The sequence below is a fragment of the Leptidea sinapis genome, chromosome 5, assembly GCF_905404315.1.
Source record: "Leptidea sinapis chromosome 5, ilLepSina1.1, whole genome shotgun sequence".
NCBI classification, from domain to species: domain Eukaryota; kingdom Metazoa; phylum Arthropoda; class Insecta; order Lepidoptera; family Pieridae; genus Leptidea; species Leptidea sinapis.
This window is the reverse complement of record NC_066269.1, coordinates 11,785,773-11,801,894: the sequence shown is the minus strand read 5'-3', so window position 1 is coordinate 11,801,894 and position 16,122 is coordinate 11,785,773. Positions and strand designations below refer to the sequence as shown.

Below are 16,122 nucleotides of genomic sequence, written 5' to 3'. Positions count from 1 at the left end.
TTTGTTGTTGGTCAATTTGTTGCTGAAAGATGCTAAGAAGAAAATTTTTTTTTTAATTATGCCAAAAACAAAATAATCGGCCACGCTAGCTTAACTAACGATTTTTCCGTGGAAAAACTATGATGAAAATTTGTTGCTGTTCATACTGCAGCTTGCTTTAGCAGAAAGAGTCAGCAACAAAATAAAAAGCGGAAGTCAATAGAAGTTGGAGATCGGTTTACAAAAAAACCGGCCACGCTTGCTTAACTAACGAATTTTTCCGCGGAAAAACTATAGTGAAAATTTGTTGCTCCTCACAGTGCAGCTTGTTTTAGCAGGGAGAGTCAGCAATAAAATAAAAACTGGTAGAGGCGGGGAGGGTCGTTTTTTATTTTGGTTTTTCTTGAAAACTGTGTATTACGTTGTAATAAGAGTGATAGCACTATAATCGTGGACCAAAGCTCTATCAACTACAATTCATTAAAATTGGTTAGGTTAGGTTATGTTAGAACAGTTAAAACAACGCACGAGCCGAGTGTAGCGTGCCGCGGCAGCGGCCGTCGAGTGCCAGAACCAAATAGTAGGCATTTCCCACATTACCAAAATAGGGAGGGGGGAGGGCAAAAAAAAATTTTTAGCAACTAATTAGCAACAAAAAAGCAACAAATTTCAGTGTTTTTTTTTTCAATTTCGCTAATTTTACGTCGCCAAAGAGATATAGCCATATACCTGCCATAAATACTGAAACAATGAAAACTAAAATTTTTCTATTGCAAATAAAATTTGTTACTTTTACAGTATGTTAGTTTATTAAATAAATATAAAACAATTTGCTGCTGTACAGCCCTTTAAATGTTGAGGCCAGATACCAATAGAAGCACGCACTCTTTCCATGGGAAAATTCTTCACTGCCAATCGTACGGATCGTTTTAGGGACTCCAAATTATCATTGCGTTTAGAGCAAGCCATACTCCCTTAAACTGACCACAAATCATAATCCAAGGATTAAGATCGGGACTAGACGACGGCCAGTCTCAGCTGTGATGAAGTCCGGAACGTTCGTTTCCAACCAAAACTGCGAAGACCGAGCTTTATGACCTGGCGCCGAGTCTTGCTGTAAGGACCGGACCAATGTTATCTTGATACACTTGTGCTGATGTTTTGATACCTTTTTCACAAAAGTATGGCTCAGTCACTCCTTCATAGCTAAAATCCCACGAAACCATCACTGAAGTCGGATAGTGCCCACGTTGCACTCTGTCAGCTAATTGGGAAGCTTCCTTATGATTGTTAAAATGATGCTAAATTTTTTCATCCGTAAACAAAAATTTTCCATGACCTCCCTTTGCGTGCGGCTTCAGTAGTTGTTTCGATTCTACCACCCTATTCTTTTTTAAATTATCAGTTAAGAAATGGCCAGTACGTCTCTTATAGTCTCTTTATCACCTCACTCCATTTTAATATCGCAAAATATTGTACAATGTATTAGCGCCAAAATGAGAAAACTCAATGAACAATCATATAAAAATGACAGATTCCGATTTCAAATGTAATATTTTGTTTATTTTTAATTGTAACAGTATTTATGGCCAGACTAAGTATATGATCAGATAACCAGGAGTGTCGCAGTAAAACGGTTTCCGTTAGCCTTTGGATACAGGACGTTAAAAAAGTTATAGATATCATCATGGCTTTTGAAATCATCGAAGGCAAAGTTGAAATCTAAAACCATGTATATGAACATTTAAACTATAAACATTTCCAACACAAAATTTATTTCGTAACATGCAAGGTAACGGTTATTTTTTACAATGTCACAGCGAATTCACTTGATGTCTTTAGACGATTATTATAGCAATTAAGTCAATGATTTTATTGATCATTTTCAGAGATGGTAAAAAATTTTTTAACAAAAAAACAACCGAATTCAAAATCACTATTCCAAAACGATAGATATAATGTGCACTAAAAAATAATTGCGTATCCCTAAAAACAATCTAATTAATTAATCTAATTCTAGTTACGATTATTGTTATTTTTGGAATCGGTGTCATCCAAGATAGTAAATTTATCATCCACTTTGCTATACGTATGTATAGCAAATTTAAGACTTTAATGTTTTTCTCATGAATGCCATTGTCAGATCTGGATCACACGGGAAGCACAAGCTTTCAAATAAAAAAAAGAATTATCAAAATCGGTTCACCCAGTCGAAAGTTTTGAGGTAACAAACAAAATATAAAAAAAAAATACCGACGAATTGAGAACCTCCTCCTTTTTTGAAGTCGGTTAATAAAACCAAGAATCTTCGTATTAAGCCACTTGATAAGAAGTATTTCATGCATGCTCAGCATTTTTGAAGACCTACATGGGGATGAAATAGGAGATTAAAGTTCCCAGGGAATTACTATTATATTATTAAATACTGTATCGTAGAAAGGCGCCGCGCCGGCAGCGTAAAGAGCAGTTTGTGTGTGTATTTCTTGAAGCAGGCGTTACTTTGCGGAAATCCATAATTATATAAATGATTTGAGTCCTCTTTAGTGTTAATTCCGCCAATAAATTCAAATATTGGCGGAATTAACACTAAAGAGGATCCGCAAAGTATCTTAACAAATAAAAAATGCTGTCCACAGTAAGTATCCCACGCGGACGAAGTCGCGGGTTAAAGCTAGTATATCAATAAAAATAAATATAAAAATATTCACCAGAAACTCCGTGAATCGCGCAATTTTTGTATATATAATCAACGGCAGGTAGCACTGGAACGACGTCTAATATCTCACGGACATAACGATCACTGTAATATGTTGCGTCATACGCGATCAGCTATGAAAATGTTGCGGTGCAGCATACAGTGTATGGCATACTGCCAAGTGACTAGATCATTTTAATTAATCAGGATTATTGAAACATACATAACTTTTCACAATATTTTCAACAAGTGTGAAGTATCTGAGTAAATTTAATTTTAAATATTGTGAATTGGATATCTGTCACCTTAAATATGATAATAGTTATAAAAATATTGTACAACTTTAGTTATAGTAGGTAGTTCTGCTATAGGTTTATTTATTTAGAAATACTTACATTTGTTTACATTGATGCATTAAATATTTATAATACAGACTACATACTATAATGTACTTAATGTAACAAAAAATTACAGGTATCTACCACAGCTTTAATAATTTTCACAAAGTAAGTATTAGTTTAAGAGAAAAAAACAAAAAACTTATATGCTAACAAGTAATAATGGTTAAATTATTTGGTATTTCATTATTATTGTATAAGACTAAAAAATATAAATATTATGTCAAAATTTTATTCACGAAACTTACATACAAATAATTTACGTACTGTATGGACATAAGACGTGAAATTAATATCACATTTTTTTATATATTTATTTATCACAGTTTACCATCTTGCACAGCCTATGAATAGGAGAGTTCGCTGCAAACATACATCTTCAAACCGGTGGAACTAGCGGAACAATTTGCTTCCGGGGATACCTACTAGGGACATGAAAATTAATTTTATTGAGAAGCTAAGGGCAGTCAATCTTGTCATTTAATAGTTTTAATATAAAGATTAGATCGATTAGAGTTCGCATGTCTTCTAAGGAAATCATTTTGAAAAATACGAGTGTATTAGCATACGAAGACAGACTTTTTCTTGAGAGTCCGTTCGAATAAACCAAATGCCAAATAAATCTTTTTTGAATTCGCTTTATTCTTAACACGTGTGTCGCATAGTGAGGTCTCCAAACTACCGATCCATGTCAATATGCTCCGTACCAATGAGTTGTAAAGTGAAATTTTTAAATAATTGTTACGAAATACTTTTACGTTTCTAATCAAAAATCCTAACATTTTAGATGCCCGAGAGATAACATACTCTATATGGGGAACGAAAGTTACCTTAGCATCAAAAATAATACCCAGATCTTTGAGTTGATTTAACTTATGAATAGAAGTACCATTAATGCCATGATTGTACGCTACGTTACTGCTTTTACGTGAAAAAGTAATAAAATGGCAATTATCTGAATTTAATACCATACCATTATAATGGCACCGTAAAAAAAAATGCTCTCGAGATCTTATTGAAGTCTGGTACAGTCTTTGATTGAATTAATTTCTTTTAATATTTTCAAGTCATCGGCACAGAGATAAAGTTTTGATGATTTTATGGAAGTGACGATATTGTTAATAAAAAAAATTAAAGGAAGGGGCCCTAAATGAGAGCCCTGCGGTACGCCAGATGTAATAAATTGAGCAGAGGACTTGAAACCATTCACCACCACAAAAAAGTAGCGACTAGACAAATATGAGCTTAACCATTACTTATGATTTTGAATTTGAATTTGAAAACACACTCGGTCAGAAGCCTTACTCGGGTCAGTATAAACAACGTCAACCTGTTTCTGTGCATGGTTATAGTTTCACAAAAATCTACGAGATTGGTTGTTGTTGATCTTGAAGGTACAAAGCATGTTGGACTTCATGTAAGAACAATTTGAAGTGATTTTGTAGGAAAGGACAAATTAAGGATTCTAAAATTTTGGCAAATGTGAAAAAATGGAGATTGGTCTATAGTTTTGAATTGATTTCTGAGGGCCTGACTTATGTATGGGGACCACCATGGCTGTTTTTCAATATAACGGAAAGCATCCCGTACTAAGAGATTTATTGTAGATAAATAAGAGGGGTACTGCCAACTGCTTAGCACCATTCAACCACATTAATTGAAGGAATTCCATCTGGCCCAGCCTTTATTTCTATCCAGTGATTGCAGTTTTTTTTTAAATCATAATATTACCATCAATCTGTGGCGGTACTAATAACGGACTATTATTCCTGACATTATAGAAATATTCAGAGTTTAGACAGTTATTGTAAGATTCTCCACTATTATTTGTATAAATAGAGCCAAAATATGAAGAAAAAAGCTCACAGATTTGGGGGCCATCTGAAGTTATTGTCTCACCATCAGTCATAAGAGCCGGATACACACTAGTACCACCACGTTTCGATTTAATGTAACTCCTAAAATACTTTGGGTTATGCCTAAATTCGTTTTGTAAATTGACTAAAATATATCGGTTATAGCAAGCAGAAGCCAGACGGGTACAACGTGAACTTATCAACTTTAATTCAATATGATCTTGGTGGTTTCTGTAATGTTTGAAATGCAATCTTAATTTTTTTTATCTTTTAAACAATCAATTAATGAACGGTCGTACCAAGACGGATATCTATGATTAGATTAATTTTTAAAGGAACAGTTTCTCGTATTATTTGTTGAATATTGGCGAAAAATAAATTAACCATAACATTAACGTTGTCATGTTTACTCATCATATCTTCCTAGTCAATCTGTGCTAATTTTGAGCGTATAGTATATTTTGCCATTCGAAAATTGAGTTGGGGGTTATCTTCATTAAAATGTAATTTATTTTCACGCATTTATAATATATAAATTTCCAGGGGAGGATGCAAGACATCAACTGTGCTTAAGGCATAGTGTGATTGCCTGACTGTGCAAGTTGGCAAATTAGTTAAGAATTTTCCCATATTTGTTAAAAATATTATTATTTTGTTTTAAATTATTTGTATGTATAAAATCAATTTAGGAGCGACCTATTTCAGGAATAATATTATAATCACTGATAACGTCATTCAGTAAAGTACAATTAATGCTGCTCAAATAAAAAACCTCTAAAGTATACAATGCTCACAAGTTTGATTACATTCTTATATAGAGCTGCATTAATCCAAAAAGCCGTTCAGCATAGAACGATAAAACTGGTGGAGTCATGTAAATTACACAAAAAGCTATCTGACGAGTAATTACACATAAAGCTATCTTATATGTATATTACTTATTACTTTTAACTGCATTTTAACAGCAAGTACCATTCAGGTAATTTAATACTCAAAAATTTTATATAATATTATCATAACGTGGTGTTAAGCTGAAATTATGTATTGGATATCTGTGGTAACTTGGTTGGTTTTAGAACTACTTCTATATGTTTTTTTGTGTAATTATTTACTGTACTGTTTGTTTCCCTTTAAAAGCAAATACATAAACAAGTTCACAATAAGTGATCACTTCGAGTTTAATATAAATCATATTTTATTAGTTTTAAATGTTATTAACTACACTTAGATCTTCCACATCTTTTCTGATCTCATCTTCTGATTTGTTAAAAGAATAGCTCAGTTACTATATCATATACTCGATTAAATAGCCCCCAGCATGACATATGTAATGTTACCACAACCCGTTGCTCAATACGCAGAAACGTATAGCACTCAAGCAATATCGGGCTCACGTGACATGGCGTGACGGTGGCGCAGCTCTTTTCGCCACACTAAAAGTGCCCACCCAACAAGACCCTAAAAAAGTTTTCACTTTAGGAACATAAGTTGTACATAGCCGCTTGATTGTTTGCCGTTATTGTTTCTATGACTGCAGCATGAGTGAAGAATGTAAGTGAAAGGATTGGGGTGAATGGCTGACTGAGCTGAAACTAAACGCACTGCACTCGTCGTTGGGGTGCGGATTCGATTCTGCGTTCAAATGAAAATTCAAACTACAATGACTATTGTGAAAGTCGATTTGTATGTCTGTTACCTACTTATTCGCAGTTAATCTATTCAATCAATTTTTAATGAAGTTCACTATACAATTCGCTTTGTTCCGAAAATTTTGAATTTCTTACAGAGCATAGACTAACCGATTTTCACGTGAGTGATATGTTCGGCAGAAGACTAACACATTTTACAAGTTCAATAAAATATATAAGGAACGATTTAGAATTAGAACGAAATATTTGTATAATATTATGTCTTACTAGAAATAAATATTGAGAAATGCAAACTTCACTATAATATCTATAAAAATAAAGCAATAAAAACTAAAGTAAAAACGATGGGTCTCTTACCATGATTAATATAATATGCCAGAAAAACCTGGAAGTATACTAAAAGCTTTTCTCTTAAACCTAAATATAACAGAAATTGTCTGATCAAGCATCACTGCAGAAGTCGGACCATAAAAGATTTGGACCCGTCCAATGGGCGCTACAAGGAAAGACCGCTTACGAGATCATTGGAGGGCTGCTTGATCATCTTAGATACAAAAGCTCAGGATAGGAATCGCTGGCAAACTTTGGAGGAAACCTTTATCCGTGGAGGGGTTTCAAATTTAAACTCAAAATATATTTATTTTCCTTCACAATAAAATATACACAGTTTATCTATATTGAAACATTGTTATAATTGAGATCGGCGCTTGAAATAGGTAACGAATACCAGCACATGGGTAATGATGGAGAGAATATACAAATAATAAATTTATTATAATGAAACTTTATTAAATAAACAAAACTTAATTAGATAAAAGGCGTTTATTTTTCTCAAAATTGACTCCTTTAGAATTATTTTTGATGTCATTTCTAATAACTACTAGATACTACTACCGCTTCGGAAACAAATGGCGCTCTGAGAGAGAAGAAGCGGCGCACGAAACTCTCCCAGCATTCTTTTTTTGCGCTCTTTTCAATAAAAATATACAATATTGTACAGTCATTTCTATCGCTGTAAAATAATTACAATCTAGTCCCAGGCTGTCCGATCATTTAGATATTCAGCAGTGGAGTAATAGGATTTACGACATAGCCATTTTTTATAAAACATTTAAATTTATTTATAGATAATAATAAAGAAGTGTATACATTTACCCTTAAAACTATTATGTATCGAAGCCTACTAGAATTAGTTACAAGCAATCCCTTATTTCTAGTGTTATAATAATGAAAGTCACTATTAAGTGACGATTTTTGTGAACGTATATTAAAATTTTCATAAATGTACTGACAATGAACAGTCATAATATTTATTTTTTAAAATTTTTCTTTGAGAGACTGTCTATAACCAAGCTGAAGCAAGATAAAGAAAGTAATGTGTGTTAGTGGGGATGATGGTTATGTGAAGGTGTGTGTGTGTGTGTAGTGTCTTGGTGTATGTGTTGTAGAAAATTTTTACCTCATAATATTAAGCAAGTTTTCAGTTTCAATGTAGTCCAAGTGTTTCAGCCATTCAAATAGAAGTTTTTTACTTTTTTGATAGTTAACTGTTAATTAATATATATTTAAAAATGAATTGCTGTTCGTTAGTCTTGCTAAAACTCGAGAACGGCTGGACCGATTTGGCTAATTTTGGTCTTGAATTATTTGTAGAAGTTAAAAAGGTGAATAAATATGAAAATGTTCGGAATAAAAAAAAAACAACAATTTTGTTTTTCCTTTGATGTGTCCCCCGTCGTTCAGAAATCAAATTGAAAGAATAGTTTAAAATGAATAACTAATTAGGATCTTTGCATCTGTCGAAATTTCTCAGGAGGTAAAAAACAAACTTAATTTTAGCTACCTATAGTTGGTATATTAACTACAGTTGTTAACTATGATGGCAATACAACGTTTGCTGGGTCATCTAGTATTAAATAAAAAGCTACCTAAATAACATGGGAATTTATTGATGAAGAATGTCTTAAATATTGGATACGCTAAATAGTTTATATTTCATACGTCTATTTTGAGCTTTTTTTTATTGAATAGGAGGACAAACTAGCGTACGGGTCACCTGTTCTTAAGCTTGGGCTTCATTTATCTTCCACATCAACCAGACCATGAAATCGTAACATTAATCTCTGAATGAAGAGTTAGTTCATTACTCTCTTGATATAAAACGAAGGTAGGATACAAGAATGAACGGAATTGACACACCTTAAGGATGGCTCTTTGAGCTCTTTCTACTGTTATGAATTGAGTTTTTGCAGCACCTTCCAACGTGTCAATACAATAAGAGACTAGAGATTCGCACAAGGCATGGTAAATAATCTTCATTAGTTTAGGATCTGCGGCATGATGAATATTATCAGTATACGAATTCGCGGGTTTACAACCAAATAGAAGTTTAACTTTAGAATTTAATAAACAAATTATATTTACGTAGGGTACTCTATAAAATTATATCAATAAAGTTCTTTACTGTAGATATTGTAATTTTTTCCAAAAAATAAAAAGTGTTTCTTATTTTATTTCTATTAAAAGAGGTTTTACATACAGTTGTAAAGAGTGTTCCTAGAGCAATCTAGTTATACACATCAAACACCATAATATAGAGTGAAGTACTGAGGGGAACGTACATGAATGAACACTGGAGGAGGTAATATGATGTATTCTGCCGATGACAAGTGAAAACACTTACCATTGCTAAGGAATACATTCGCTGACGAGGCAGTGGCTGAATTTTATAACAAATCTCGATGAAAAAATTTATATTACACACGTAAAACACAATATGGCTTCATACCCATTCTTTTATTGTTTGTTTGCCCGAACGCGCTAATCTCTGGATCTACCAGTCGGATCCGAATAATAATTTTTGTATATAAAGCCAATTAATGAGATTTTTTGTAAAATAAGCCAAAAAGAAAATCGCTTCTCAACTGCTACGTAATATATATTGCTTATTTGTTATACCTATACTAACACACAATACTTAACAAGCTAAACACAATAGGTAATGTATGACAAAAAAATATTTTACTCGTGTTTTACCCAGGTGAAAATCATAGATAGTTTATACGTCTAGATAGAATCTATTACTATTACAACAGATAAAACAGGACAGGAATATTTAGTGTGCGTGACAAGCTACGTCTTACACCCGCGATTTGTATGACGGTTTGTGTTAGTGTGCGTGAATTGCTCAAAATAGGGGGTAGTTCTAAAGTCTATTTTTCCGACGTTTCCACAGCTGTCAGACGTATAAATGATCTAAGGTGAAAAGTTAAGTAGTAGGTACCTACCAATAAGTACAGATGTATAGATAGATATATCACAAATTTAGTTGAATGAAACTACCCTCTAATTAGCAGGCGGGTGCCGGGTGCGATACGGAGGAAACAATATCGAACTACCCTCATTTTCCGCTTGACCAGCTGGGGGCGGTTCCCACGATCACGGCGAATTAGGAATTATCGCCGCGCACCGGCCGACACGCGTGTTCACTCGACCGGTTGATTTAGTAAAACACCTGTTTGTGTGTTTGCATCTATACCTATCATGTTTATTATTAATGGGGTGAAAGGGCGTGCGATACCTGATATGTTAATTGGTAAAGCGATGTATTGAGATACTGTGGGAGGCTCCTTTGTACGGGATACCATCCAGATTATGAGTATTTCGGTCGTAAGGCCGCCGTAGCTAGTGGAATTAAATGCGACTTAACATCTTAACAGCTGACGAGAGCAATTGTAGTGCCATTTAAAATTTTTTGTGGTTTTTCAATCCTGAGCGGCACTGTATTGTTATGGGCAGGTATTAATTACCATCAGCTTAACGTCCTGCTCGTCTCGTCCCTTATTTTCATTAAAAAACTGTGCAGAAGAAAGTTTGGAAGTGGAACGAGCGTACGGACCCACATTCTCTTGCAACAACAGAGGGTACTGCCATTGTTATTGCTATAAAATAATCATCATCTAGTCCCAGGCTGTCCGATCATTTAGATATTCAGCTGTGGAGTAGTAGGTTCACCGACACAGACACGCACACACCGCCTTAGCAGGCGTAGGCGCGGTCAACCACCGCAAACCACTGGCACTCGTCACTCTGACGATGGCCAGCGGCCCGCACCCTAGATACACCACACATTGTTTTGATACCCGACGAGACGTTAGTCCTCGTCCTGTAATCGTTTCACTACACTCACTCACACACGGACTGACATACACCACTTACACAATCACAAACACACTCCACAAACAGACACAAACACAAACATACATGCACACTAACATTTACACTACTTACACACATACAAACATACATACATACAATCATAAACACATACACACACACTTACATACATTACACTAAACATCACCACACTCGCCGGCGAGTGTGTTCTCCTCATCTTTTCATCTTCATTCTCTCTCCTTCCCACAAGCACACAGCCGGTCTGAGGTTCGAGTCTTTGCGGCCTCCACGGCCCACGTCCTACTTCGCTGTGAAAGCCAGGGCTGCTAACAGCACAGAGGAGGTTTTAGTCGGTATGGGGACACTCGAGTCCGACATATTACGCCCCGAAATACGTAACACTATTTCCTCCTCTCAAAAAAAAAAAAAGAGTAGTAGGATATACGACAGAGCCATTTTTAACCGAATTCCAAAAAGGTTCTCATTTCGTCGGTATTTTTTATTATGTTTGTTACCTCAGAACTTTCGACTGGGTGAACCGATTTTGATAATTCTTTTTTTATTTGAAGCTGGTGCTTCTCGTGTGGTAATTTGGATTCAGATCTAACAATGGCATTCATAAGAAAACTATAAGTCTCAAGTTCGCTATAAGTATGTGCACGACAAATTTACGAATAACTCAATATCGCTGCAACCTATTTCGATAATTCTTTTTTATTGGAAAGGATATACTTCAAAGGTAGTTTGGTGAGAGTTTGGATAGGTTCTGATTGTGGGATCCATGAAATGACGGAAGTCTTTAATTCTTAGGAGCAAATAAACGATACTCGGCCGAATCTTTTTTATGCTATCCGGATATTTCAGTCACCTACCGAAAAGTCGTTATGGTCAAGTAATTGTCGTAGCCGAATATGATGATCAATGGAGAATGGAAATCCTTAACGACTTACAGTAAGGGTGCTATATGTTTTTTTTTAAGGAATAGGAGGACAAACGAGCGTACGGGTCACCTGGTGTTAAGTGATCACCGCCGCCCACATTCTCTTGCAACACCAGGGGAACAGAAGCGTTGCCGGTCTTTAAAGAAGGTGTACGCGCTTTTTAAGAATGGCTAAGACCGCCACACATCCAGATGGTGAGGATGATATCCTAACTTGTGGCGTGTCGTGCGAAGGTGGAATTCGGCGGCAGGAAGCAGGTTAAAAAGGTGGCAGAATTTCTGTCTGTAATCAAATTGCAATGCGCTAACGTTCATTACTGCATTGCAAAATTAAGTATATCTAAACATATTTAGACAAATTATTAGTTTGAGTACTTGAGATTAACTACAAATCAAAAAAATAAAAAGATTTTAACAAAAAAACAACCGACTTGAAAAACACTATTCTATAACAATAGATGTTGTATGCACTAAAAAGTAAAAAAATATTGCGTATTTTTATACAGTCCAATTAATTAATCAAATTATAGTTACGTTTATTTTTATTTTTGGAGTCGATGTCAGCCAAGGTAGGTTTATAACTACATACATAGCTATAGGTGAGATGTGATTGAGTCGCACGCGCGACGTGAGGAGGCGAGAGGCAAGGGGGGATTAATAAATACGAAAAACAAATAAACTTGAAATAAAGTAATACTTGAGAATAAACCAAAAATATATAACATATTGACTATATCGCTGGCATAACTGTCAATATAATTAGATAGTTCTGTAGATGTATGAATGTCCAGACTTGCCAAAAAAACGCGGGAAACGTTATACGTCCGAATCAACCAATTATTACCAAAATGTGTATTAGTCTGCTATTTGTAAACATTTTGCATATTCTTGGTTTAGTCCCAAATATAACTTTATACCAAGTTTATTTGTAACGCCATAAGGATATAATAACAATATTTTATCTGTCCTATTAATAAACGCGATGTAAAGTTACTCCAAGTTTATTCATGTACTAACAAATGTAAGATAAAGACAAACGGCCTTACAACTTGGTATAAATTTATACTTATGAATAAACAAAGAATATGCAAAACGTTTACAAATAGACATTTTGCTTATTTTTGGTTTGATCGCACATATAACGTTTCCCGCGTTTCTTTCCATGGATTCTTGACAATCGGAAAACTTCAGATTTATCAGTGTCTTAGATTATTGTCAGGTGTAACGTTATTCCAAGTTTATTAATAAGGCTGAAAAAGTTTTAAATTTAGAATTACTTTCATTCACGTTTATTAATAACACAGTATAATATGATTACATGAAGGTATAATGAAAAACTATCATTACTGGTATACTTACCAAGAATACTGGCAACAATTCTGCGTTGGATATCAAGGCTGATCCGTTTGCTGAAATAGCTGCCAGCGCTTGTATATTATAATAAATATTTTTTATTATGGAAAAGGACGAAAAAACAAGCGTACAGGTCACCTGGTGTTTAGTGATCACCGCCGCCCACATTCTCTTGCAACACCAGAGGAACCACAGGAGCGATTCCGGCCTTTAAGGAAGGTGTACGCGCTTTTTTTGAAGGTACCCATGTCGTATCGTCCCGGAAACACCAGACAAGGAAGATCATTCCACAGCTTTGATATCCGTGGAAGAAAGGTCCTTAAAACCTCTCTGTGGAGGAGGTTATATTTAATAACAAGTCTGGTAATATCTTGCCTAAGCAGTAGCAGAGAAAATAAAGTACGCGGCGCGCCTTAATAAGACAAATTAGTGGACAATAATTTTCCATTCCAACGTCGCGAACTGTTTTCTCCATGTTTTTATCCCCTCGATCAAAATTATTGTCAAATAAGATCAAATAGCATCATTATCGGCAGCCCTATTTTGCTTTTTGAAGTGAAATCTTCTTTAGCGGCGTTGAACACTTCTCTAGGGGAGAGTAAAATATTAAACTCGCGTCAGGACACGTGGCCTGATCGAAAATTCGTAAGACAGTCGTTGAAATTATGGATGAAAGTTGATTTCTCTGAGTGATAAACTATTTAATGCAAAATAATTTTAATAGTTTTGATGTATTTAATTTTTTAAGTAATATAAATTGTCAGATTTGTGTACGATAGTGCACTAGTGAATAAATGAATATTGTATTTAACCACATAAATTCTAGTATTTTAATACTGATAAATAATAATATAATAATAATAGTGTTAATTCCGCCATTATTTGTTTTTTAAAACAATTCGACACGTGTTTCGCCTCTACACGTGGCATCCTTAGGACGTGTTGTCTCGCCAAATTTAGTCCCATCACCGTTGTGTACAAGTAGCTTTCTTCCACGTACTACAAAGCTGTGGAATGAACTTCCTTGTGCGGTGTTTCCGGGACGATACGACATGGGTAATTTAAGGCCGGCAACGCTCCTGTGATTCCTCTGGTGTTGCAAGAGATTGTGGGCGGCGGTGATCACTTAACAACAGGTGAGCCGTACGCTCGTTTGTCCTCCTATTCCATAAAAAAAAATCATTGAGAAAGTCATCTATGTTAATATCACAAAAACGTTTTTTAAACAATTCTTTTGAATTTCGTAATACATTTGTTTTGAACATTTTCTTGAGATCATGTTGTAAAAGCATATACATCGCAAAGATTTACTACCTCGACTATATCTAGTAGTAATTGGCATGACAAGTTAATTATATTTGTTGTTGCCGTTAAAATTATAATTATCACACTTAAAAATCACAAATTTGCTAATGTACCTACATAATGAACATACTATAACACCACAAGTTAGAATATCATCCCCACCATCTGGATGTGTGGCGGTCCTCCACAGTGCGGTTTTCAACGAGCTTTATTCCACGTACTACAAAGCTGTGGAATGAACTTCCTTGTGCGGTGCAATCAAAAAAAGCGCGTACACCTTCCTTAAAGGCCGGCAACGCTCTAGTGATTCCTCTGGTGTTGCAAGAGAATGTGGGCGGCGGTGATCACTTAACACCAGGTGACCCATACGCTCGTTTGTCCTCCTATTTCATAAAAAAAAAATGACAAGGGATATCCGCTGTATCATAGAAGAACACTGCCATCAGCGAAAAGAGAGCGCAGAGAGAGAGCACAGAGCAATTCTGTGTGCTAGATAAATTGAAAGGCATTTATTTTCTCAAAATTTATTCCTTTAGAATTGTTTTTGATGTCATTTCTAATATACTAGGTACTACTACTAGACTATGCTATATATGTTTATTATTTGCAAAGTATCCTAAAAAATGAAAATGCTGCCCAAAGTAACTATTCCACGCGGACGAAGTCGCGGATAAAAGTTAGTAAACAATATAATCTATAATCTAGTCTTGAATAAACATAAGTAATAGAATATAATACGATCTCGACTATCAATTGGATTTGTTCCGATGGAGTCTGAATAAAAGAAAATGGGTTTTGCATAAAATGTTTATTCCGTATATGTACAGATGGGTAATTACTGGTCATTAATTCATTACTTTGATGCACGTGGAGCGTCGGAGGAAAAAGCGTGGAAAATATTGTAATTATTATTTACATTCATAACATTTGGAACTAAATGTATGTTGTTATTTCATTATGTAGGTACATTAGCAAATCTGTGATTTTTACAAATATAATTAACTTGTCATGCCAATAAAGTTAATTTAATCAAAACAAATCTTATAACTACATTGATAATACTACGACTACATAAAATTAAAACTATCATTACGTGGAAGCGTACCAAGAATACTGGCAGCATTACCGCGTTGGATAGCAAGGCTGATCCGTTGACTGAAATAGCTGCCAGCGCTTGGGTTTCCAGTAGCCTTATTGAGGCGCGAAGATAGTATTTTGAACATTCTCCGCGCCTCTGGGCCCCACGGGCCAAGTGTCTCGACACCAAACGGCACAAAGATCTATGACTCACTGAGACCAACATATTTGCGACGCTTGCTGTCTTCGGCAGTCGAAGCAGCAGCCCCAGCACCAACTGACGTAACTTGGACATGAGAAGGAGCTAGAGTGTCGACGCAAGTAGCGTCCCACACCAGCGCCCTCCCCCGTGCCCAAGCGTCATTCCATCAGGACGCTTGCCATCGCGGCGGGTAATACCATTTGGCTCTAAAACAGCTGGTATATTAAGAGCGGCAAATGCCCTGCGGATGCCAATTTCTACTAGATATAGTCAAGGTAGGAAATCTTTGCGATGTATATGCTTTTACAACATGATCTCAAGAAAATGTTCAAAACAAATGTTAAAAGTAATGGAGTAAATGCGGCAAAGTTACATATTTCGGCTTATTTTATGTATAGAACGTCTAAACAATTTGTTATGTTTTAAAGTGACAACCCTCACTTCTGGGATTAATTACGCAAATAAAATTTTAAAAGGAAATTCATGAACGAT

The 16,122-nt window shown here is 35.2% G+C and overlaps 1 protein-coding gene across 1 annotated transcript in view; it reads right to left on the bottom strand.

Annotated features, from left to right (window-relative positions):
- Positions 1 to 16,122, bottom strand: part of LOC126964467 (uncharacterized) — a 103,556-nt gene that overhangs the window by 49,686 nt on the left and 37,748 nt on the right. The gene's annotated exons all lie outside the window — the stretch shown is intronic.